Source organism: Canis lupus, chromosome 1 (genome assembly GCF_048164855.1).
Source record: "Canis lupus baileyi chromosome 1, mCanLup2.hap1, whole genome shotgun sequence".
NCBI classification, from domain to species: Eukaryota; Metazoa; Chordata; class Mammalia; order Carnivora; family Canidae; genus Canis; species Canis lupus.
The window spans coordinates 30638955-30664222 of NC_132838.1; the positions used below are offsets into that span (position 1 = coordinate 30638955).

The 25268-nt window shown below is 39.3% G+C and overlaps 1 long non-coding RNA gene across 1 annotated transcript in view; it reads left to right on the forward strand.

The window, feature by feature from the left end:
- LOC140614276 (uncharacterized) overlaps window positions 1-21631 on the forward strand; it is a 39444-nt gene extending 17813 nt beyond the window's left edge. Inside the window, exons 2-4 of the long non-coding RNA XR_012015174.1 lie at window positions 7710-7967; window positions 10840-10929; window positions 20462-21631. This is a non-coding gene — a long non-coding RNA (uncharacterized lncRNA). The remainder of the gene's footprint in view (window positions 1-7709; window positions 7968-10839; window positions 10930-20461) is intronic.
- Window positions 21632-25268: the final 3637 nt, after the last annotated feature.

Here is a 25268-nt window from a genome sequence, read left to right on the forward strand (position 1 = left end):
GCAACTCAATACTTAGTAGAGATTATAGTAAAGAGTGTTCTAAAAGTGTAGTAAGCACTAGTTGGATAAAGTCAATGAAGGAGAATCCTGTAGTTGACTGTGAAGAGGCAGTAAACCTGAGACAGGCTGCATCCTGCAAGGATAACCATCCTACTTCCCAATGACAGGGCTTCTTATGATCACCACTGAAGTTAAATACTAGGTTTGAGTGGGAGTGTGTACCACGTAGGCCTTAGAAGCTCAAAAGTGTTTAGGAGCCAGGCCAGAGCAATATAGGAGGTTTTGCTGGAGACGGTAGGGAGCCTAGTTTACCTGCCCTCGCTGAATGCCAACCTGTTGCCAGGTAGAAGTGACAATTCTAGGACTTTTGTCAGAATTCCCTTGTTTTCCCCAAAGACATTATTTGTCATGATGTACTAATGAACCATGTCCGTGAACTTCATTCAACCTGCTGGATGCCAGTATGTGATCTGGGGGCATGACAGTTAAGAGTCTTCTCAGCTGTTAATGACATCATTCATTTATGTTAAGTCTTGGGTTTGGCTGCAAGTTAATGGCAAAATGGTGAATTGTTTTAACATAGGCTTTGACCTTCTTCTAAGTTTCTTTTTAAAAAAGATTTTATTTATTTATTCATGAGAGACACAAAGAGAGAAGCAGAGACACAGGTAGAAGGAGAAGCAGGCTCCCTGCTCTTGTCTCTTGTCTTGAAATTCTACTTCATGTTTCCCTACAGTGGATACATCTGTATCCAGGACTCCACGCAGGACTCGATCCCAGGACTCCAGGATCATGCCTTGAGCTGAAGACAGATGCTCAACCACTGAGCCACTCAGACATACTGATCTAAATTTAGAGGGATTGAATGTCTTCTCTGGGAGGCAATAAAGGAAGTGGGCTGTTCAACCATCTCTTTGAGATCTTTACCACATAGCTTCCTAAGTCATTTAAAGTACACCCATTCAATTATGAATCCCCATATTATCAACATGGGGCAGACTACTGGTTATCTCCTTTAACCCTTTTTCCTTTTCCCCTGGGTACATAATTGTGTGGCTAGAGTCTGCTTTCCCACTCTCACCTGCAGGTAGATGTGATCAGGTTCTCTCCAATAGAATGCCAAAGGATGTGATGTGTGCCTTCTCATGGCCTAGAGCTTTAGGCATTGGGCCTATATGCTCTTTTTCTTTTTTACTGGCTGAATCTAGACATGGTGGTAACCCAGTTACGACCATAATAACATGCCTGAGGGGTGATGAAGCAACATGGAAGGATCTGAGCGTGTGAAATCTGTCAGAGCTGAACTGTCCCTCACACCTGGACCATTCACTGAGGAAGTGTTATAAGAGAGAAATAGCTTCTACCTTTTTAGAATCACTGTACTTTGGGGTCACTTTGTTACAGCAGCTTAACATTACTCCGAAGAATATATTCAAGTACATGCCTCTTAAAAAGAGTTACAAAAATATATTTTAATCCAAAAAAGAAATAAATTGTGGTTAATGTGTATCACAGTTTTCCTCCATTACCATATACAATTGAAAACTGATTATAGTCTTTCAGGGAGGGGAAAGTCCTCTAAATGAGAACTCCGTTTTACAAATTGCTGAGCATCTAAACTAATACTTATCAAATATGAGTCATACTTGTTTTCTTATGTAAGTTTTATAATGTAATAATATCTGTTTATCCTTTTATTTCTAATAAAAATGAACAATTTACTTAAGATATTTCTCTGAAGGCTGTCGAATAGAAGCTCAGCATAAATTTATTCAGTTGGTTTTAGTGACTGGCTTTATGTCTGGCAAATAGTTTAAGGGACGACCTACAATGTTTTTCTGGTCAGATCAGAGACTGTTCTTATTTGCCATCAAGTAATCAGGAATCAAGAGGAATGGAACCAGCCATTTAAAACACAATTTTATTTCTTTCTACAATTCTTATGTCTTTGGTTCCCACCAGTTCACTACCTTTCCTAAGATGAATTTCAGGTGCCAAAGGGCAAGTACGGAGGAGTCAAAATGAGAATTCACCAATTAAAATGCCAGAGCCTTTCACATTTAATTCATGTTAGAACATATGGAAACCTCTCATTGTAATCGAGACTAAACATTTCAGAATAAAGAGCCATGGGTGATACCTTATCCGTCTCCTCTACACAAACTCCCTTTCCCCATCCCACTTGGTGCATAAACAGTATATATTTGTTACATTGAAGAGGCTCAACAAATCATGTGAGGTAGGCAGTTGATGTGAGCAAGCAATGATAGCATTCAACCATTGTATTAGTTGACTGTGTTATGTATGTTACGTGTGTCACCCTGACAGGAAGAGCATCACTCAGATTCTATGCAAGTGGCCCTGATGGCCTGGCATAGGATACTACTTCTTTTCTAATCGCTGCTCTCAACTCTGTTTCCCAGAATAAAACATTTTTCATGCCTATGCTCTGTCATTGACAGTATGAACAGATGCTTTAATTCCACCAGCCTCAACAAAGCATCAATCAGAAAATCTTTTCCCAGGCCGACATGGTTTGATGACCATAGGGCATGGTGAGTTGTTCTGTTTATTTTCAATATTGGAAACAGGAGATAAGGAAACTCATTCTATCTAGAATTTTTTGAAACTCTTTTTTTTAAAACTGCTTCCTTCAAGTCCATTCTTAGTCTCTCCAATCCCTCCTGGTTCTATCAGAAGCAGACCTTTGTTGAGAGTTTTTATCATAAATAAATGTTGAATTTTGTCAAATGTGTTTTCTGCCTCTGTTGATATGATCATATGTTTTATCCTTCATTTTGTTCATATGGTATATTGCATTGACTGATTCGCAGGTGTTAAGCTATCCTTGTATCCCTGGAATAAATCCCATTTGATTGTAGTGTATGATCCTTTTAATGTATTGTTGAATTTAGTTTGCTAATTTTTAAAAATTAAGTATGCTCTATGCCCAACATGTGACCTGAACTCATAACACAGAGGTCAAGAGTCCTATGCTCTGCTGACTGAGCCAGACAGGTGCCTCCAGTTTGCCAATATTTTATTGAGGAGTTTTGCATCTATGTGTGTCAGAGATATTGGCCTGTTGTTTCTCTTCTGGTGGCATCTTTGTCTTATTTAGTTATAGGGTAATGCTGGCCTCGTAAAACAAGTTTGGAAGAGTTTCCACCACTTTTATTTTTTGGAAGGGTTTGAGAAAGATTGGTATCAATTCTTCTGTGAATGTTTGGTAGAATTAACCAGTGAAGCCCAGATGGTCCTGGCCTTTTGTTTGTTGGGAGGTTTTTGATTACTCACTCAATAACCTTACTAGTAATCAATCTGTTTAGATTTTTTATTGTCTCATGATTCAGTCTTAATAAGTTGTATGCATCTAATAGTGTATCCATTTCTTCTAGGTTGCTTAATTTGTTGGCATATTATTGTTGATAGTAATTTCTTATGATTCTTTGTATTTCTGTAGTAGCACTTGTAACATATCTCTTCTTTTTTTTTTTTGTCTTCTCTTTTTTTCTTGGTGAGTCTAACTAATGGTTCATCAACTTTGTTTATCTTTTCAAAGAATCAGCTCTTAGTTTTATTGATCTTTTCTATTGTATTTTTAGTTTCTATTTCATTTATTTCTGCACTGGTCTGTATTATTCCCTTTCTTCTAGTAACTAGGCTTCATTTGGTCTTTTACTAATTCCTTGATGTGTAAAGTTAGATTGTTTATTTGAGACGTTTCTTGTTTCCTGAGTTAGGCATTTATTGCTATAAACTTTCCTCTTACAACTGCTTTTGCTGCATTTAAAAAATTTTGGTATGTTACATTTCCACTTTTGTCTCAAGATATTTTCTGATTTCCTTCGTATTTTTTTTCTGACTCATTGGATGTTCAGTAGCATGTTGTTTAATCTTCACATATTTGTGAATTTTCTAGTTTTTTTCATGTAGCTAATTTCTAGTTTCATATCATTGTGGTCAGAAAACTCCAATAATGCTTTTCATAGAAAATGATAGTTACCTATGTATAATTTCTTTTGTATGTGGAATCTATAAATAAATAAATAAATAAATAAATAAATAAATAAATAAATAAATAAATCAAACACCAAATTCACAGATAGTGAACAGACTGGTGATTGCCAGAGGCAGAGGGTGTAGAGTGGGGGAAAAAAACAGGTAAATTAGGGCTTTTTAGTTTAAATAAATCTAATAATAATAATAAAGAATCAGATCTCTGGCTAAATCCTCAGTGCTTTTCATTGATATATAAAGTTCCCAATTCTATACTTAAAACTACGAAAAAATACTATGAAGTATTATTTAGATAAAAGTCAAAAGTATATATTTTCTCTACTTAGAAAATGAAATTGAAATGTCTATTCAGAGTAACAAATATATACCAATTAAACAAATTCTATCAACTTTGAGGGTAGATGTTGTGACCAAAGATTACTTTCAGGTTCAAAAAGTCCTTCTTCTAGTTAACCCTAACCAGAGTTGAGCACACAGTGGTCTTGCCTGGCCCTGTGTAAGAACGTGAGTCAGAGGATGGACTTGAGAAATGAATGGCTCTAAATTCAAACCTCTGTTGTAAAATCTATCAGGTAGGTTATCTTGAGGAGTACAATGAACACATTCTAATCCCAACTTCCTTCTTTCCTATGTACCTGTGTAAGAATGAGCAGCAATAATTTCTATCTCATGGGGTTGCCACAAGTCATCAATGAAATCCTCTAAATCAGGAGCCCTGCACAGGGACAGGCAGTTATTCTGAGAGGAATGCATATTACTTCCCACCTCCTGCCAGATAAATTAATGATCCTTACTCAGTAGAGTCTTGGTGAGATTGATTATCCTTGGCCTTCTCATTTCATTGTTGGAAGCACCAAGTACTAGATGTTTCTACTTCTTCTACATTGTAGAGCAGATACTAATAAAAAGCAAAACTAAGGCTCAAATTCATAGCCTAGCCTTCCCTGATTCCTAACTCATGCTATTCAGGTTCTGGTTGCCCTTTAAGAGCTGCAGGTAAAAATACTTGTAGTCTACCCTGATATCTTTCTGATAGGAATTTTTCACTGATGTGAACTACCTGTTCTATCCAAACTAGCCTCTTTATCTCCCACAAGACATTAAAATTTTATTTTCTTTGTGTTTTTTGCTTATATAACCCATTTGTCTAGGACGACTTTACTTCTCTCTCTGCTTATAGTCTTACTAAACTGCAGCTTATTAATCTGCAGCTCACATCCTGCTTCCTTGATGAAGTTCTCTCTAATACTGTACCAGGAGTGATCTTAAGTTCTTCTCTGTTCCCAGAATGCTTATGGTTCTTTATTACTCATCTGACATTTAACATTTGCTGTCCTCTATTAAACTATTGGAGTGTGGCAGAAAAACCCTGACCTGGGTGTCAGCAGAATCCTGGACCTGACACAAAATATCACACACTCATTGTAACCTTGGTTTCCTTGTCTGTAAAACTGAGGTAATAATACTCAAGTGAATTGTTTTGACATCCAAAAGAGTGTTAAAACATTTTACAAGTAAAAAAAAAAAATTACAAGTAATAAAATGTTATACAAGAGAAGGCACTGTTACTATTACAAACATGTATGTTTTATTGTTCTTCTTCCCTCAAAACACCCAGCACAGTGCCCTGAATATAATATCAATAAAATAAATGAATGAACCAACCAGGAGTTCTGGAGCCTCTTCTGCCACCTTCAGGATCTTCAGCCTGGCATCTGAATTCTGTTCACTCTTTTGTAAAATGAGAGTTTGCCTAGAGTCTAAACTGACAAATCTCCACCCAAGGTATATGTTAGAGACACCTTGGGGAGCTTTTAAAAATGTGTATGCCTGGGTCTCACCTTAAATCAATCCAGATTCTCTGAGAGTAAGGCTCATGCATAGATATTAAAACCTTACGTTTTTAATTTTGAAAAACTACAAACTTACAAACTTTGTTGGAAAACAGAATTAAGAACTCCCCCCCCAAATCATTTAGAGCAAGTTGCCTACCTAATAATTGTCCATCACCCCTCAATACGTCAGTACAAATTTCCTATAAATAAGGACATTCTCCAACACAAATGCAACGTAACCATCAAAATCAGATAATTAACAGGGATGCATTCAAGATCCCATTCAAATTTTATCGATTGCTTCAAAAATGTCTCTTGTAGGGGCACCCAGGTGGCTCAGTCGGTTAAGCACTCAAATCTTGGTTTCTGCTCAGGTCATGATCTCAGGGTGGTGAGATTGAACCCCTTGTCAAGGTCTGTACTCAGCGTGGAGTCTGCTTAAGATTCTTTTTCCTTCTCCCTCTGCCCCTCCCCACCTTTCTAAAATAAATAAATAGATCTTTAAAAATAAAAAAAAGGTCTCTTGTAAACTCATCTCGTTCAGAATCATACCTTGCAAGTAGTTGTCATGTCTCTTTAGTCTCCTTTAGACCAGAACAGTTCCTCAGTATTTCCTCCACTTTCATGATCTTGACATTTTTGAAGATTATAGGCCATTTAAATTGCAGAATGTCCTTCAGTTTGGGTTTGATCCTTCCTTATGATTAGATTCAAGTAATGCATGCTTGACAAGCATATTACAGAGGTGACGGTGGTTCTTCCTGTCAAGGAGGATGATTATCATTTGTTATTATTGACGAGGTTCACTAGATGGTTTGATTAGGGTAATGTCAGCTGGTTTTCCCAATTATCTTTCTCTCCTTTGTAATGAATAAATAATCTGTGGGGAGATCCTTTAAAACTATGTATTTTGTACCTTATCCAACATCAAATGCATTCTTTTATTCATATCTATAGGTTTTCACAATTTTCTGTTTTATTCAAAGGGTTTTAATACATGACTATCATTGTTTATTTTGATGCTCACTTATCCCCAGTTTGGCCAGTGGGAGTTCCATGAAGTTGGCTCCTATGTCCTTTTCACATGTTGCCATAGTTCTTTGAGCACTTCCTGCTTTCTGGCACAATAAGATGTTCCAGGCTCATCTGGCACTTTCCTTTTCCCAGCCCTGGAATCAGCCATCTCTCCAAGGATCCTTGGCTCCTTTCAATGGAGAATAGTATTTGAAGTCAGTCTCAGGGTGCTAGGTATGCTCACTGCTATCAGGCTATTGTGGCTCCTGGGCCCTTTCAGGAAACAGGCTGGGAATGTGAGAATATGAATATGTGCAAACACACACTTTGATAACTATATTTTTATCTCTATCTATATATTTGGAAACCAAGAGTTTTACATTAATTCCAATTCTAATCCAGTACAACAGGTTTATCCTAGTTTTCTCCCTTTTAGTATTTGGAACTCATTCTTATGTTCAGGAGTACAGGAATTTGAAACACCACTAATCTGGTAATTTTCTTCACTTTCCTTGACTGCCAGACAGAAAATTAAAATCACAAAATTATTAAACAAGATACATCTCTTTTTTGTAGCTTTATTATATTAAGATCCTTTAAAAATACACACACATACACACTCACACCTACACATTTAAAGCTAAGAAAAAGCACATTCTACCAGATATTTTAATTTTGCTCTTTTATAAGTTTATGGATCTGAGCCATCCTATAGCCATTTTATTGTAATTAAGGTATTACTTTCAAAGAGTAATTTTTTTCAAAATATCATAGGAAAAGTGATCTTTCTGCATTTCAAAACCAGAAGCAGCATACATAAATAAATTTGTCTCTTGTCAGGAGCAGTGGAGTGGAAGTACTCCTACAAGATGGGAAAAGTTGTGCATTCAGCAATCCGTGACGAGCACACGTTGAGGCAGACAACGCCATGCTGGAACTCTGCCTGCCTGATAGACACCCAGAGATGGGGCTATTTGTGTTGGTAAAGTTTGTATCAGTCAGAATGGAGAGGTGGCGGCAACTGTGGATGGAGACAGCCATTTGGGAATGTTCAAATCATGTTAGCTGCACTTTGTTTCACATGCAATATTCCCTTTGGTGAGATACCATATTTCCATTCAGAGATATCACACATTTCATTCACAATGTACTCATGATCCATATAATTGTAAAGAGGGTCTGAGATGACCTAATTCTTGGCATTTTCTGTTGAAGTAAATATATGATATCTTTGGAATATTGAACTGTCAATGAAAAATTTAATCATGGTTGAAAAATAAGAAAAATTTAAATTCTCCCTTAGTGAATTTGAAACTGCTATGATCATGCATATTTTACTGGATTGCCAATTTGGGTTCGTTCTTCATTACCTAAATACTTTTTGCATTTTAATAATTCCATACCTCTTATCAGTATAATTCCAAATATCCCCTGTGGTTCATTTCCTTCTCACCACTCTACCCTCTTTCTTTATAGATGGTTGAGTCTCTAGGGTATGTGCCACATGGGTGTATTTGTAGTGGATACTATCTTATGTAAACAATTATTGCTTTGGCTATTATGTCTTGGCTGCGTATTTAGTCTGCATTAATTACTAATACATCATACCATTCAATCACTCATCTGTCAATAAGATTATATTTAACCTGCTAGCTTTTCATTAGGTGGAAATCAGTCATCCCTTGGATTTTCTTTGACAGTTCTAATCAAACTTTTATTTTTAAAGATTGAGGCCAAATAATATAAATACAATTTTATTTTTAGATTTTATAGTAGATTGTTATTCAATGATAAGACTCTAAAATACTTATAAATTACATGATTCAATTAGCAGAGTCCAGTTGGTGTACTGACTTACTTGCTTAAAATATCTGTGTTTCCCTTGGGGGGTGAGAGGAGGGGGAAATAGATGTCAAGAGATTATTCTAGAAAATGACTCATCAGTAGTATGAAGCTATAAATAAATCATTTGTGAAAAGATGGAGCCATTGAACACCAAATAAATTTTCAAGTGAATAATTGGGAAATGTGGGAAAAAGTGTTTTACAAAATAAAAGAATGAGAGTGGAATTTTCTCTAAAGAGAATATATTTAGCAAAAGTGAAACTAGAATGTTACTCCTTAAGAATATTTTTTAAAGATTTATTTATTGGTTCTAGGAGCGGAGGCAGAGAGAAAGTGTAAACAGAGGGAGGGGGTAGAGAGAAAAATTCAAGCAGACTATGCTGAGCTCAGAGCCCAATGCAGGCTCAATCTCACAACCCTGAGGTCAAGACCTGAGTGGAAATCAAGAGTCTGAATCAGGCAGCTGATGGCTCAACTGATTGAGCCATCCAGGTACTCCCCCTTAAGAGCATTTTTATATAAAAACCATTTTCTGTTCATATTTAAAATGTGTATAAAATAGTTTACCTTCCTATCAATGTGTGTAAAACAGCTTACCTTTCAGTTGAATGAATCGAACAGCACAAAATTATATTGTATTAATGACCAGAGTAATGATATTACAATAAAGAGAACAAGGCTGAGAGAACAAATCTAAGAGCTTTCTATATTTTAGAAATTTCTAAACATGCATTTGAACTAAGTCTGACCTATCCAAAATAAGACAATATTCCATTTGAGGCTTGAAAAGAATTAGACATTTCTACCAAATTTTTAGATATCCTAGGAATTTCCCATCTCTGAGAGTCTTTTCTGACCTATTTAGAAAAGGAAGCACAGAGAAAGTGGCTTTGTTTATAACAAGACCTCCTTTTCTGTATAAAACCAGCTAAGTAGAGAACATTGCATCATGCATGAGAGAATCTTCCCCTGGGTGCATCTATAACTGGCTACAGAGTGCCATCCACAGACTCTAACAGATGCCCAACAGAGGAGTTCCAGGCCCTAACCTCCCTCTAGTCTCTTGTGTTAATGAGGACTCTTGATGCAGTTTAAGGCACACTAGTGAGCAGCTCTAAATCAGAGCTCGTCCTGTGGAAGGAAACTTTACAACGGGTACCGAGGCCAGTTGGTTAGAATTCCAGATGTGGGGCCTGTACCCTGCCTCTGACCAGCATCCATTTCTGTGCTCCACAGCTGGTCCATGTAAATGTGCCATATTGCCGCCCATCTGCTCAGAGAGTGCACAGTGGCACATCTCTCTCTGACAGTGGACCGTTTTATTGAATGCTATAAATATTGAAATTCATAGGCATGAAGCAGCAGATTTTTAATGTTACTTAGAGAGACATTTGAGCCACAACCTTTGGCAGAAGCATACACTGTTAGTATCTCAGTACACTGTGCACCATTTGGTTCAGAATCATGAACAACTTTTCCAGGGATTTCATGGCTCTCCAATCCCAGGTAAAATGAAGTACAGACCCTGAGGGATGATATTTAGTGTGAATGTCACCCTGCATACAATGTGCATTTGGGATATGGACTTTCCAGCCCTGTGCTGTGTTAAACCATATGTTAATGTTTTTATACTCAGAAAAGATTAGATTGGGGACCAATAAAGTTTCAAAACTACAAATAATAGGCTAACCACGGCGAAACGCGAAGCATTCCTTCAGCTGAGTTTTTTCCAAAGTCTCTGCAATTTTCATTTTTGAAATGGCAGGGCTCTATTTTGTTATAGGAAACCAGCTTATCCATATTTTATAAGCTAATATGTGCAAATTTTGTACCAGAGAGTAAACATCCTCATTAATTTGAAATTACTGGCATGTGGTCTGGATACGACATAGAAAATTACTTTGTGATATTTTTCCCCTCTTGACCAAATAATCCTAAGCAAATTTTGAGACAAAAAAGGAAGTAAATCAAAGCAGAGGAACAGAAAGGGGATTGGCTACCTGGTATGGTTTTGATTTCTGGGGTGATGTTCTTTGACCTGAATGAACGGTAAGGCAAGGCAAAGCTGTTTAAGACAAAAACAGACATGGTTTTTTATATAAAGCCCTCTTTCTTTTTCTTTCAGTTCTCTCATGAAAATGCTAAAGAAACAGAAAATGCCTTTCCAGGAATTGTCAGGGATCTAACTACAGATGCGACTCATTCATTTAGAACAGTAAGTAGTTGGAAAAGGACACAATAATGTTCCCAGTTTGGCATTTGTTTACCTCAGAGCTGCTAACAAAGCTAATGTGACAACTATTAAAAAGGAAAATACTTTCCTTGCCTAATTGATGTAAAGAATCGAAAATGATCAAAATCCAAACCGAATTTCAATTATTCTTCTGGCACGTACATTTCTCAAGACTGTGATGCTTTTTAACTTTGCTTCATTATCATTTTCCAATTGCTCTGTGGTCTTTGTATTTTTTTTTAATGGCAACTTGCGTCTTTATTACTGCAGCCGTAACATTCCAACAATAAGCTGTGTCATTTCTCAAGCATTTCCCTGAGTTCCCAATCAGCAGAGTTATGTAAGGTGGCAGGTTAATAAATGCGACACACTGAAATCATTTGTACCAGACTACCTCTCCTTCCAAGCTCTGACAGATGCTAAGTCCAGCTGGTAAAAAAAGTTTATAGGCGAGTTGGATCTGGGGTCTTCACACACTCCACAATGTTGGCTACCAATGCTTGTTTTAATGAGTCACGGATTGCCTGTTTATCTTCTGCTCCCTGCTGTTTCTGCATTTTCTCTTCCAGAACAATCCTAGAAACACATGCTGCTACAGACGCTGGAGCAATGTGTGTAGACATTTGAGCCAAATTGTTATAAAGAACTCTTTCTTCTCTGATATGAAAAAAGGAGCGAGAATTGCACATTGCCTAGCAAATCGTTATCTCAGATGTTCGCTGTGACATGCTCAATATGGCCTACCAGAAAAAGTTGGAGACATTTGCAACCTTAACAACTACACAAAATGACACTGTAATTGGCGGGTTTTGTTGTTCATGTTCTGGCTCAGCTAAAACTGCTCTAAACACTTTGTTTAATGATGTTACATTATGACAACACATGGCTTCTATACAGCAAGTCATCATGTTTAACATGCAACTACACAGGAAAAGTAGCGAGCGGCCAGGAAACGGTACCAGGAGTCGCCCTTCAAAGTTCTCACTGCAAACCAAAAATGATTAGTCCAAAGCCTCCAGATAATTCCTCTTTCTCACTAAAGGCTCACTTAAGTTGGGTTCCCAGTTCTACTGGCTTAAGGTGACTTTTTTAGGGAAACTCGGTTTGAGTGAGTGTGTTGTGAGAGGAGGTATTGCCATCACAATATTTACTATTTAACTGAGTTGTGGGAAAACAGCTTAAGAAAAAAGAAAGAGAGAAGCACATGAGTCAGATCATGCCTTAAGCAAATTGCTCACTGAGAGGCAGGTACTTTTGTTTGAACTTCAAAACAAATTTTATATATTTGTGTGTGTATACATATATGTATGTTTTATATACATATTGTTTTATATATGTATATACACTTACATATAAAAGAGTAAGTACACACTCTTCTCCAGATAAATTTGTGAGTATCGTGTTTGTCTTCATTTTAATAGTTTTGGGTCATCTCCTGAATGTCTAGCTTTTGCTGTCTTAGAAAAATACAGTGAAAATTAGATGCAACCTCTAGCTATAGATATTTGATTTATAATAGCATGGAGAGATGAGAGATGAAAAACAAATGTAAGGTAGATATATACAGTAAAAATATAGATGCAAAATAATTTTGATGGAAGGCTTCAGTTAAAAGTTATGACAGCAGGTAGGAAAATGTTTGGTGTGACACTTGTGGAAGAATTTTATATTGGGATAACTAAGTTTAGGAAAGGAAGAGTTGGACAAAGAATTAGATGTTTGGAACCTTCTGGGAGAAACCCAGTGAGGATGGCTGCTGGGTCTGTGCACAAAATAGGACATTCTGACAAGGTGATCTTGTGCTCTCTTGGAAAGGCCTGGATGTCATTGTTAAAAATAATTATTTTGTAGGCACCTGGCTGGCTCAATTGGTGGAACATGTGACTCTTGATCGCAGGGTTGTAAGTGCCAGCCCCATGATGGGTATAGAGATTACTTTAAAAAAATAAAATTAGGGACTCCTGGGTGGCTCAGTGGTTGAGCATTTGCCTTTGGCTCAGGGCGTGATCCTGGAGTCCCAGGATTGAGTCCCTCATTGACTCCCTCTGAGGAGCCTGCTCTGCCTATGTCTCTGCCTCTCTCTCTCTCTTTCATGAATAAATATATGAAGTCTTAAAAAAATAAAAGAAATAAAAAAATAAAATTAGATAATGATAATTCTACACATATTCACTAAACCCACCAAATTGTACAGTTTAAAAAATGAATTAAAAAATTAATTTTGTCCAGAAGAAATTGGAAAACTGGTATGTAGATGTGATATAAAACATTTTGGAGGAGACGGAAGTAGAGGGCAGGAAATGTGAAGTCATCCAGAATTTATGCTTTGCTTGAACATTGTTTCATTACCTCCAAAAATCTGATTGGAGATCTTTTCCACATATCACTGAATGTACTTTATAGAAGGTCCCTTGTGAGAAATTATCGTTTATATTGAGTCTTAGAAAATGTTTCATATCTTTAGATAAGTCTGTGTTGTTGTTTTTTTTTAAATAACCAAAGATGTAACGCAATGTACTATATATACCACCATCTTAGATGTCAAATAACTTGTCATGCAATTATTAAGCAGGAGTCTGAAATATTCTCTTCTTTCTGTCTCTATCAGGACATTTCTGGTACGTTTCATCTGTAAGTCAGCTCAGTGACTTTTGGAAGTAGAGAGGGTACGAAGTGGAGGTTCACAGATTTCCTCACACTGCAGGACATCGTGCAGTGAAAACGTAGCTTCTTTATTTTAAAAAAGAATTGATCGAATTTTCATTACAGTGACCTGATGCAGGAGAGAGACAACGAAACTGTATTTTAGCAAACCTCAGAATGTTTCAATAACTTAAACGCTTCCTCTTGGTGGCTTGGTCTCGTTAGGTAGACATTCAATATCTCAGAACCTTCTGGTGCTCCTTTCCAACGCGCCACCTGTGTGTTTAGGGGAGAAGCGTCTACGCGGTCTCACTTTGGAATGGAGTATGCCCGGGCGTTCTGTGCCTGGCCTCACTCGTGGCCTTCACCTGCTCTCCAGCCTGTCCCAGAAGGCTGACCCCTGCAGACTACCTCCCAGGCTTCCTTGCTGGTCGCCTTCTGTGCTGTGGTTAATGGGAGGCACCGTCAGGAGAGGAGCGTCTGGAAGGGGAGAGAAAGGAGGGTCTTTCTTCCCTGCTTCCTCCTGCTTTGGCACCACGTCTCTGGCCAAGAGACGTGGTGTTTGGAGACTGGCACCATTCCGGCTCTCCATGGCGTTGCTTTAGCCTCGCTGGTTTCCTGAGCCCTACGGGAAGAACAGTGTCCTGAAGTGGGTAGGCTCTGGGCCACCCACCGTGGCTCCCTCAACTCTGCCCCAGAAGTAATGTCTTCACCGACGCTGTCCTATCTGTGCCATCTCTCTCACCTGCGAGGCCTTGGCTGCCTCAGTGGCGTCCTTACACGTATCCCCTCGCTCTCCTCTGTGACAACCATTGGCCCTTGGCTGCTGCGTCTGTAACCAAACCCTGGGGTACACAGACATTGTTCTCTTTCAAGTGACTCCGGGCCCAGGGGTCCACCCTGGCTGACAGGGCTATTCTGGCTCCTGTTGGCCCCTCACATCCCCACTGAGTTTCTCCGTCTTTCATCCTCACTTTGGGCTTAGACTTAGATGGGGCCCTGCACTGTCGGGCTCTCTGCCCAGCGGGGAGTCTGCTTCTCCCTGTCCCCCCCCCCTACCCCGCTGTGCTCTCTCTCTCACTATGTCTGTTGCTCTGTCTCTCACAAATGAATAAATAAATCTTTTTTTTTTTTAAGTGCAAGTGCAGCACTCAGACTAGTGTAGCGGGCTCTCAAAGCATGTTTTAAGTGGTTATTACACATCATTATGATTGATTGCTACCTGCAGAGCATTTTCTGTGTAACCAGCACTGTGTTGGGCATTTTACGCACTTTAAAAAAATCTTCACTACCGGCTCTGAAAATAGAAATTATTCCAAATTTTTGAAGAGAACATTGACTCAGGCAAGAGAGCCGCAGGATAGCTGCACAATGGCACAGCTGGAGTCTGTCCCCGGGGCTGCCTGGTTCTAAGCACTGTCTTCCTTCCCTGGTCCAACTCCCCTGAGCAGCCCGTGGCCAGGATGCTGTGCGGGCGCTGCGTCCAGGGAGGGCCAGGGCCTGGCTGGCTCGACCCTCCCTTGCCTGGTGCCACGGGTTCTACAGGGTGAGCCCAGGACCGCGGGTGAAAGATGGAGCCAGGGCATGGTGGAGACCAGTGTCATGCCCGAGTGAACCAGATTTTGTCTCAAACTGCTGGGAAGCGTCAGTAGTTATTTGAAAGTCCCTCGAATTCTTCATTTTCCTGTACTTTGAGATGGTTTCTTGGCAGCCTCATCATTGGATTCCATCTTCTCCCTGCAGGGCTGTCTAAGTAGGGCCAACGTGCTCCTTTACACATAAAAGATGTTTGTGTTGCACGCAAACGATCCACGCTGTATCATACATACTTTATATAAGAGACAAGTTATCAAAATGTCCAAGGGTGCAACTTAATGAAGATAGAATTTTGAGTGTTTATTTCCCCCTCTTTTATATTTTCACAATCCACCATGGTTGATGTTTACTTGAGAAGCAGTAAGACATGGAATAATATAGACTTTGGAGTCAAGCAAATTGGGTTAAAATCTGAGATCTGTGACAATAGAATAATTTAGTGGATTCTAGAATTTTCTCAGTCTTACCATGAAATCATCTAGTCTGTCTATAGTTTTGGATTAAGATTAAGGAGTTACAAGGAATAGCATATGTGAAGCACTCAGCCTAATGCTGGCGCATCGCAATCACACTAAGCAACGTTTACGGACTGGTTCTTACAGACCAGCCACTTAACTCATTTAAAGCTCTCAACAATTCCTGTAGGGTAGGTGTATTATCAGCCTCTTCTTTCAGGTTTGAAAACTGAAGAACAGAGAGGTTACATATCCTGCCCAAGGCTACACAACGAGAAGTGAGAAACAGGAACATAAATCTAGACAATTCGGCTCCTGAAGCTTCCCTCTTAATTGTAAAGCTACAATGCTGCTACTACTATTGTTCTCAGTAATAACACTCTGCAGTAATAGACACCTAAGAGTGTGATTGATCACCTCTCTCTTTCCTTATTACCAAGAGGTTCTATTTTTATGAAATGCTTATTTTAGCATAGCTTATTTTATACGTTCAAGTTTCCACAGAAAACCTGAATGCATAGAAAGCAGTCCTGCAGGCAAGCCAGCGAATCCTTAGAGAAAAAGAAGAACCACCTGCCCCTTTTTCATCCCATTCCAGAAAGCTTTTGGATTTGTTACTTCTTCTTCATTTTCTTTTCCCCCCTCAAACCCGCAGAAGAAGTCAAAGGAACACACAGGATCTTCTTTGAATAAATATTGACTTGAGTGCAATATCTCTTATGAACAACCACATCATCGTTCCTCCTTCTGTCTTTAACTATTTTCTTTAATTCCTTTGGTCTCTGGTCTCCTATCTAAATAGGTGCTATCTGGCCTCTAGAGGAAGACACTTACCTTAACACAGTGTTCAGGGTAATTAGGCCCCAAATCATACTGTTTTGTAAAGACATCATGCTTCTTGGCAAGACATAGTGAATCAGTTGCTATTAATGGAAAAAAAAAAACTCTCCTCTAACATGGTCAGCGTATCAGAAGACCCAATGCTAGCCTACTGACTGAATCAGTGTGCTAATCTTTCATGTAAGAAATACAAAGGACAAGCATTTTCAATAATCTTGCAATTATTTACAGAAAATTTAATTTTTTCCTTCAGCATGGGAAAGTGTGTACCATCTTGACAGATGTCAAAACATCAAATTGATGTTCGTCAATTTTGACAATGAGTGTCATTCATTATTTAACAAATATTTGACAAAGGAGATAGTCCATCATCCTCACTACGTATTTGGCTAAGGGAAATTTTGATCTACACATTCCACATATTCTCTTAAAATGTGGAGTCAACACTAATCTAAAAGTTGACTTTTTTTCCAGCTACTTCTCTGTTGAAAAAACCTGTGAGTTTTACATGAACACACAAATAATTATTTAGAGCCATTCCTGATGGCTGTGTTCTCATTTCATTTAACTATTTTAACAGTATGCTAATGACAGGAAGAAAACATACATATAAAATATTGTAAGCATCAGGACTTGGTAGGAGAGACTAAGTTTGGCTTTTGACCATGAAATCTTATTCTGTGGTTGTCTTCTTAATGGCATCTCTTGAGGCCAGTGGCTTTGAATTCTCCCAATTGTATGGGGTCACTCTGGCAGCATTGACCAAGTAGAAAATATTCAGCCAGAGGAAACAATAGTGGAAGTCACCCTTAAGCGCCCTGCCTTCTATATCGTGCAATTGACTCCAAGACTCCCCACGAAGATGTCACTGTTTGACCAGTTTGCTTTAAAACAGCTTAATTAGCTGAAAGGAAAGCTATGTCTGAGCATGTTTGTGAGAAAAAAAAAAAAAAAAGATACCTCCTTTCAGAAAGCTCATGCTCTATCTTGTCGGAAATCTTTGGTTCTGGAACAAAACAACATTCCTTTCATATGCAATCAAGTCCCTGACAACAAATTTTCCTGGATCAGGAAATAACTAGTTTGGACTTGTGTCCATGTGGACATTTGGGTTTAGGTTCTATGTATGCGGGTCTGTGGGGGAGGCAGACACTGTCGCCTGTGGCATGGCCAGAAGGATTCTTGCCAATAGCATGTGTTTATTTCCTTTACCCAGCAAGATTTAAAACTGACATTTACTGCAAGAAGACTACATTTACTTTCTGATCAAAGTCTACTGAATTTTACTGTGATGTCAATAAAGTCAAAGTAACTCAAGTGCTAACATTGAAAAACACCCCTTATCACTTGATTCCTTTGCTTCTGATTAAAAATTTTCAAATTGTTCAAGAGAAGTGATTCAGATTTCATTCTGAGGATGGTATGGCAAGAAAAACTTTGTCATAATACTTGAAAATATTCCTGATTCAACACAGACCTTCAACAAATGTGAGCATACCATCTGCTGTTTCTGGACTTGTAGCCCGCAGTGAACAAGGGAAGGTATATTTAGGATCCCTTGGAAATTCCTTAATACAAGAGGAAATTCTCTGGCTAAGTCTGTATCACACTGGTTGTCTTTTTTTTTTTTTTTTTTTTTGCACATATGTATGTGGCTAAACTCGTCTGAAAGACACAGGAAAACTGTCTTTTCATTTAACAAGGCAAATTGACAGGGGTTATTTTCATTTTGATGGGGCCAGAGGAAGCAGCTACAGAAAACTTGAACGCATGGAAAGCAATCCTGCAGGCAAGCCAGCGAATCCTTAGAGAAAAAGAAGAACCACCTGCCCCTTTTTCATCCCATTCCAGAAAGCTTTGGGATTTGTTACTTTTTCTTAATTTTCCTTTTTCCCTTCAAACCCGCAGAATAGCCGCATGTTCCAAACAATATGCTACTGTAAGAATCAAATACTTCCAAGAAGTAACCACTGCAGTGTTATCTGGCTACGCATCCTATTTCAGACACAGTTGCTCCTCTCCATAGGAATTATCTGATGAACACATACATTTCTGAGCAACAGGAATTTATTTTCATAACTTCTAAGTTATAATGAACACCAAATTCCAATCATAGTGCATTGGTTTGTTATTGTGCAGAGCTCCAATATTTGTTGTAGTTCTGTAAATACCACTGTGTGTGTGTGTGTGTGTGTGTGTGTGTGTGGCCAGTCTAACTCAAGAGAATCTAAACTGGTTTGCAAAAACCCCTAAAACGATGATGACACTCTTCCTAAAGTAACATTGGATTTTCACCTGGTACTGCATCTCCCTTTTTTATTTCTAACCAAGAGAAGGATGACTAAATTTGAAAGAAAAAAAAAAAAAGTCTGTAATTAGCAATATAAATCTTTCACCGATTTCGGGAGGTCACCAGATGAACTGATGCAGACTTCGGGCACATCTGCTCTTTTGGCAACCGCTGCCTCCTCCGAGCCTCGTCACCGGCTCCGCTGCTGGTGCGCGGCCTGCTGGGTTCGTGCTCCCGGGCCGACGGCACCGCGAGGCTGCAGCGTCCAACTCGCGCCACCGGGCCGGCGCCGGCCAGCTGCGTGCCACCTAAGGAGGCCACGGGTCCGGGGGTCCGGGGGTGCCAGGGGGCGCCGGCGCGGGAGGCTGGGATAACCTGGCGAGGCGGGGCTCCGAGGAGAGGAGCGCACGGCCCAGGGCTGGCAGGTGGCTCTCCCCAACCACCTGATCTTTTCAGAAAAGGGGTTGTGGTGCCCACAAGGTGGCATCGGTGGCGCCAACTTCAGAAGGGAGCCCTTTAGGTCTCTGGAGGTGGGGAGCTCTGTGGGCTGGCAGGGCGAGGGCAGGAAGACCATCCTGATCAAATCATTCCAACCCTGATGAAGTTGTTTCTTTTAACATGCGTGAACCACAGTGAGGAGAATGGGCAAATACTGTGGCTTGAAGTCACTGGCTATTGTCTGTGAGGCAAGAGGCCAAAGGCCAAGTGCCTTGGACAGAACTGGCTTTAAATTGGTAACAGACGCTAGACACCACACTGCCATTGAGTGTGCTGCTAGGGACATGACTGCAATTGTGAACCACTGGCCTTCCTCATGGCTCACCCTGTGATGCCCGCCTTAGGTGCCAGGCTCAGCTTCGACTGTGCATCCGCAAAATTCTGAATTGGGAATGGAATAGCAAACTTCTTCCTGTTCTTAAAAAGCTGCAAGAATATTGCCCGTATGTATAGGAACCTGGAGGGATACAGAAGTCATTTGAGGCTTTTTTGCAGGGTTGAGAGGCTGAATATAGTCTAAGTGCAGTATTCTTTACATTCATGGCCAGTTTCTTGCTTCTCATATTCTAATAGATTTCCTTTCCATTAAATAGTGATAGTTTCATCTTTTCTGTGAAACTTTCCTCCGATTAGGTAAGATCAGCAGCGTGGCTGAGTTATGCCGATACTGATATGATACACTATATTCTTCTAGACTACAATCTCTCACATTTATAAAGTACTTTAGACATTAGCTGTTTGCTGTATTATCTTCATTTTGATAACTGATAAGTGGGATTTTATGCTTGTGATTCTATGCCATCTTGCATTTAAAGATGTGTGTGTGTGTCTGTTTTATGGAGCTACTTGGTCTTAACTGAAGCTGATAACTTAACAGGCTGGTCCATCTCTGAAGGTAGAAGAGGCTAGGGTCACATTTGATGGACACTGCATTTGGGAATGAGCCTGGGGCAGGGGTGTGAAGATGAGGGCAGAGGGGAGTGGAGAAAATTTGGAGTCCTTCCAGCTGTAAAGGCCTAGAGCGGGGGTGATCCCCTGGCTGAGGATCTCCTGAGGGCATCCCACGGAGCTCTTGTGTTTTGGTATCAGGAGAAGAGAAAGAGAGGAAAAATGAGCTGCTATATTTGAAAACCACCATCTTTAACTGTTGTTTACTCCTCCCCCACCTTCTCTGATTTTCTTCTCTCCATAGACACAAAGAATTTGTGAAGACAGTTCAGACGTAACATGCTTCCGGTGTCTAGGTATTCTGGTTTTCCTTCAAGTCAAGAATATGACTAAGGCACCTACATGAACTAGGTATTTCACAAAGAAGTACACTCATAGCACAACAGATGCTATCTGTGAGTCTTTCATGTACCAGTAAAATGCTGTTTATGATATTTTCTGATGGACTATCAGATACCAAAGTTAAACATTTCTAAAGTTGGTATGTTATTTGTTTATGTTAAAGATGCCTCATTATATACCCTGATCTCTGGCTTATAATGTGATCAAAATACGATGTTTATAAATCTACTTATTGAGCTGTAACGTCTATACCCTCACTAAGAATAAGTCTTCTCTTCAGCACCTTTACCTGGGTCTCTTGTAGGTAATTGCAAAGAAAAATTCAAGAAGCTGTTAAAATTGTGGCTATGGAAGTGGCAAGGAGAAATGTGCACAGAATTTCTTTTATGGGTATTGCTTAGATGTTATTTTTTTGCTAAGACTTTACTGGTATGATTTTGTATTCAGAGTTGTTTATGATCTTTGGCTGTCTGCTCTAAAGGAAACTTGGAAAACTCCTTTTCTAAGTTTTATGGAGATGTAATAGACACTTAACACCACATAAGTTTAAGATGTACGGCTCAATGACTCGACTTTCATATATGGCGAATGGTTGAGAAAACTCAGTCTTGACTCGAGCACAAAAGTGTGACATTGTAAAATTAAGTATTTGGGGGGATGATTATATTTTTAAGGATCTTTTAAAAGATGGTTTTAACCAGCAGTTAGTTTTGTTAAGTTGAGGTCATTGTTAAATGCATTCACGCTGTCTTTTCACTGGTAAAGTTTTAGCTATGAAAAATATCTGTTAACATATAGTGGTGGATACATTTGACAGTTTTGAGACATCTCTATGCAGGTTAATAGAATAGAACATCAAACACTACTTTAACTTTCCAAGGAGCAATGCCAAAATATTTGCACTTTTGGGTATGTCTGATCTGGTAATAATTTGTATAAAATATGTGAATTGAAAAATTAAAAGGATGAAAGCTACAAAAATTATAAAAGTCCTGGGCGACTATTTATGTGTGTGTATATATATATTTATTTGTATTACTTCCTTATTAATGGTACAACACTTATTGAATAGTAAGACACTTATTTGAATACATATTTAATCTTAATAAAGGGGAACAGGTTCTTATTTTATTGCCTTTGTTGCTTATTTTTTCTCCACGTTGAATTCTTCAAATTATTTAAGATTTCTCAGTCCCTGACAGAGTCCAGTCATCTAGGGCAAGGACAGAACCTTCTTTCCTTCCAGCAAGCTAAGCATAGAAGAGACACCAAAATGTGGCTGGAGTTATTCGAGCAAGTGAACCAGGGTTTGGGGTAGAGGACCCCACGGTGTGGAGAGTACCTTATATGCAGCATGCAGTCATCTATGTGGAGCCTTCACAACCCTGGAGGGCTGGCTGGCGGTCTCCTTTCTAGGGGCTCTTGGGATCCATGTCTCAAGATAAAATGAAGGTACCTCAGGACCTAAGAGGTAAGAGCCTTTGCCTTTTTTTTTTTTTTAACAGGTCTATATAGTTATGGTTAACATACAGTATAACATACAATGTTATATTGGTTTCAGATGAACAATATAATGATTCCACAATTTCATACATCGCCCAGTACTTGTCACAACAAATACCCTCCTTGACCCCCATCACCTATTCCACCCATCTTCCTACTCACCCCCCTGCCCCCATAACTCAAGTTTCTTCTCTATAATCTGTTTCTTGGTTTTTCTCTCTCCTTTGCTCATTTGTTTTGTTTCTTAAATTCCACATGTGAGTGAAATCATATGGTATTTGTCTTCCTCTGACTGAATTACTTCACTTAGTATTATACTCTCTAGTTCCATCCATGTCATTACAACTGGCAAGATTTCATTTTTTATGGCCGAATAATATTCCATTCTGAATAATATTCTACATCTTCTTTATCCATTCATCTATCAATGGACTCTTGGGCTGCTTCTATAATTTGGCTGTTGTAAACAATACATCGGGGTGTATATATCCCTTTGGGTTTTTGTATTTTGGTTATAAATACCCAGTAGTGCGATTATTGGATTTCAGGGTAGTTCTATTTGTAAACGTTTTGAGGACCTTCCATACTGTTTTCCACAGTGAAGAGCCTTTGCTTTTCATAATCAATCTTTCCTAAGGCACTCCAACCCCACTTCCAGTGTCTCCGATAGCAGGTTGGACTTTCTGCAACATATGGAAGGGAATTTCATTTTCCTGAGGCTTTCTTGTGATTTAAACAGAGGAGGAAATCTGTTTCCCATGCATTATCTGATGGGATGGAACTGCACAAATGATGAATAACTGGTTTGCCAGCCTAAAAACACGATTGGAAACTTAACAGGTGTCCAAGGACTCCTCTCCATTTTTGGTACTCATGCCCTTTCTCTTCTGAACTTCCAGAGAAGGATGGAAATCATACTTTGATGATGCCCACACTTGCAATGTCAGATAAATCAAAAGTCAAAAGCAAATTGATAAAGGGGCCAGGTAAGGGAGAAAAGAAAGCCACCAAAGGAACTTCTAAGGTATTGATTTCTTTCCCCTCAGATAGGTCACTCTTCAGTGTATGTAGGCTTATGGCATAATGCCTGGCACAAATGCAAAGAAGCAATTACTTTTTTTGTAGAGTGTACATGGCACTAACTGCTGAAATGACCTTGAAGATACTGTCTGCATTTTATATGGAGAATGGAGTGGAAGATGAATCACCTGTGATGTCCCTTCTTTGCAGCAGAAAGGGAAGGCAATTAATTATCTTTTGATCTCAATCAAAGAAACGTAAGAAAAGACATTTGATGAAGATCAACCTGGAGCATACAAATCCAGCAGGTCCATAATTTCCCAAGCAGATCCCAAATGGATCTTTTAATGAGAATGTTCCTTTCATACCAGTCCAACCTCTCACAATAAGGCAGGATTTCTAGTCAAAATGTGTCTGCTGTGATGCTGACAGCTGCCCAGTGGGATGGGGTCATATAACAGCACTGCAGGCATCCAAGGGACATCGGTTCTCAACCCCTGTGTCAACCTCTAGAGTTCCCAGGGTCGGGTCAGCATCCTAAGGACGCCTGTGGTCTCATTCTGGGACACCTCTGGAGTATCCCACAGAACAGGGCCATTCTTTGCCCAGAGCGTTCCCAGACCCATTTTGTGGCTTGCTTTGTAGAGGCACACCGTGAAGCATGAGAACAAACATGACTGGGAGTGGAGGTTGGGGCCGAGATTGCCAAATCATTGAGAAGTCCTGGAAAAGACAGGCTGCTGTGGCTTTAATGGGAATTATGGATTCATACTGGAAAAGTTAGTTAGAGATAAAGAAAAGATGCCTTCTTTCTGCATCCCGTAAAATACATGGGCCACACAGAGTGCATATTCATAAGGTAGATTTTAATTTTTCAACCACTTGGAAAACACAGGATTGTAATCTGTAAGGGACATGCAAACTATTGCATTAGTACTCCCCTCTTCAAGGGTCAGATTTCAGGAAACTCTGGGCTCCAGAAAAGTAGTAAAGTAAAGGAAGGATGCCACTAGTCCCCAAAGTCTCTCATAGTTCCCTAGCCCTAGAGCTACACACTTTAGTTCCTTAGGAACTCACTGGAAGCCTTACTGTCTCTCAGTTTGGATACACTTTCCTGGTCCTAAGTAACATTGAAGAAGAGAACCTGAAGGGTGAGGGCTGGTATAGGGACAGATGATGTGACAACTAACATTCTGCTCCAGAGAAGGGGAAATTCAGGACAGAATTATGATCCGCATAAAAAAAATACACTTAGGGATGCCTGTGTGGCTCAGCAGTTGAGCATCTATCTGCCTTTGGCTCAGGTCGTGATCCTGGGGCCTTGGGATCGAGTCCCACACTGGGGTCCCTGCAGGGAGCCTGCTTCTCACTCTGCCTATGTCTCTGCCTCTCTCTGTGTGTCTCTCATGAATAAATAAATAAAATCTTTTTAAAAAAAATACACTTATTTCAAAGGAAAACTCCAAGTTACAGGGACAAGTTTAAATGGTATCACTATGTTCAATATCCTCTATTTTCAAAGGTAGAAATGTAAAATGCATATTTGAAGCAAATTTCAATGACAAATGGGGAAGAAACTAGCTTTTTGCATAAGTTGTGTGGAGTTTACATTACTGTACAATTTGCTTGTGCAGAACACGTTAATCTTTAAAGACTGATAATAAAACACTGCACTTGGACACATATAGTTGGACATTTTTAATAGCTTATTATGTTTCAAATGTTCTTTTCAGAATAAGTTAATATATAAAGTTACTAAAATGATAGTAATCACCCTAATAAGTGGCATCCAGATAACTCTGCTCTTTCAAGGCTTATATATGCAGGGTGAAAAATGTAGTATGTTCTTTTGTATAAGAAGATGCTTTTCTTCTGATCGTGGCAGAGGGCTTTGCTTTCTTGCTCATTGGAAGGCCTGTAGGAACCCATGCCACAATCCTACCTCAAAAGAACACCTCCTGGATGAAAAGCACTCCCCTACCAAAGCTAATTTCAAAGTCCAGTTTAGAAAACAGGGACAAGACCATTCAGATACACTATATAAAAAATCCAATAGAAACAAAATCACTGTCTTGAAAAGATATCTGCACCCTTCCCCATGTTCATAGCAGCATTATTTACATTAGTTAAGACATGGAAACAATATGAGTGTCCATCAATGGACAAAGTGATAGAGGAAATGACAA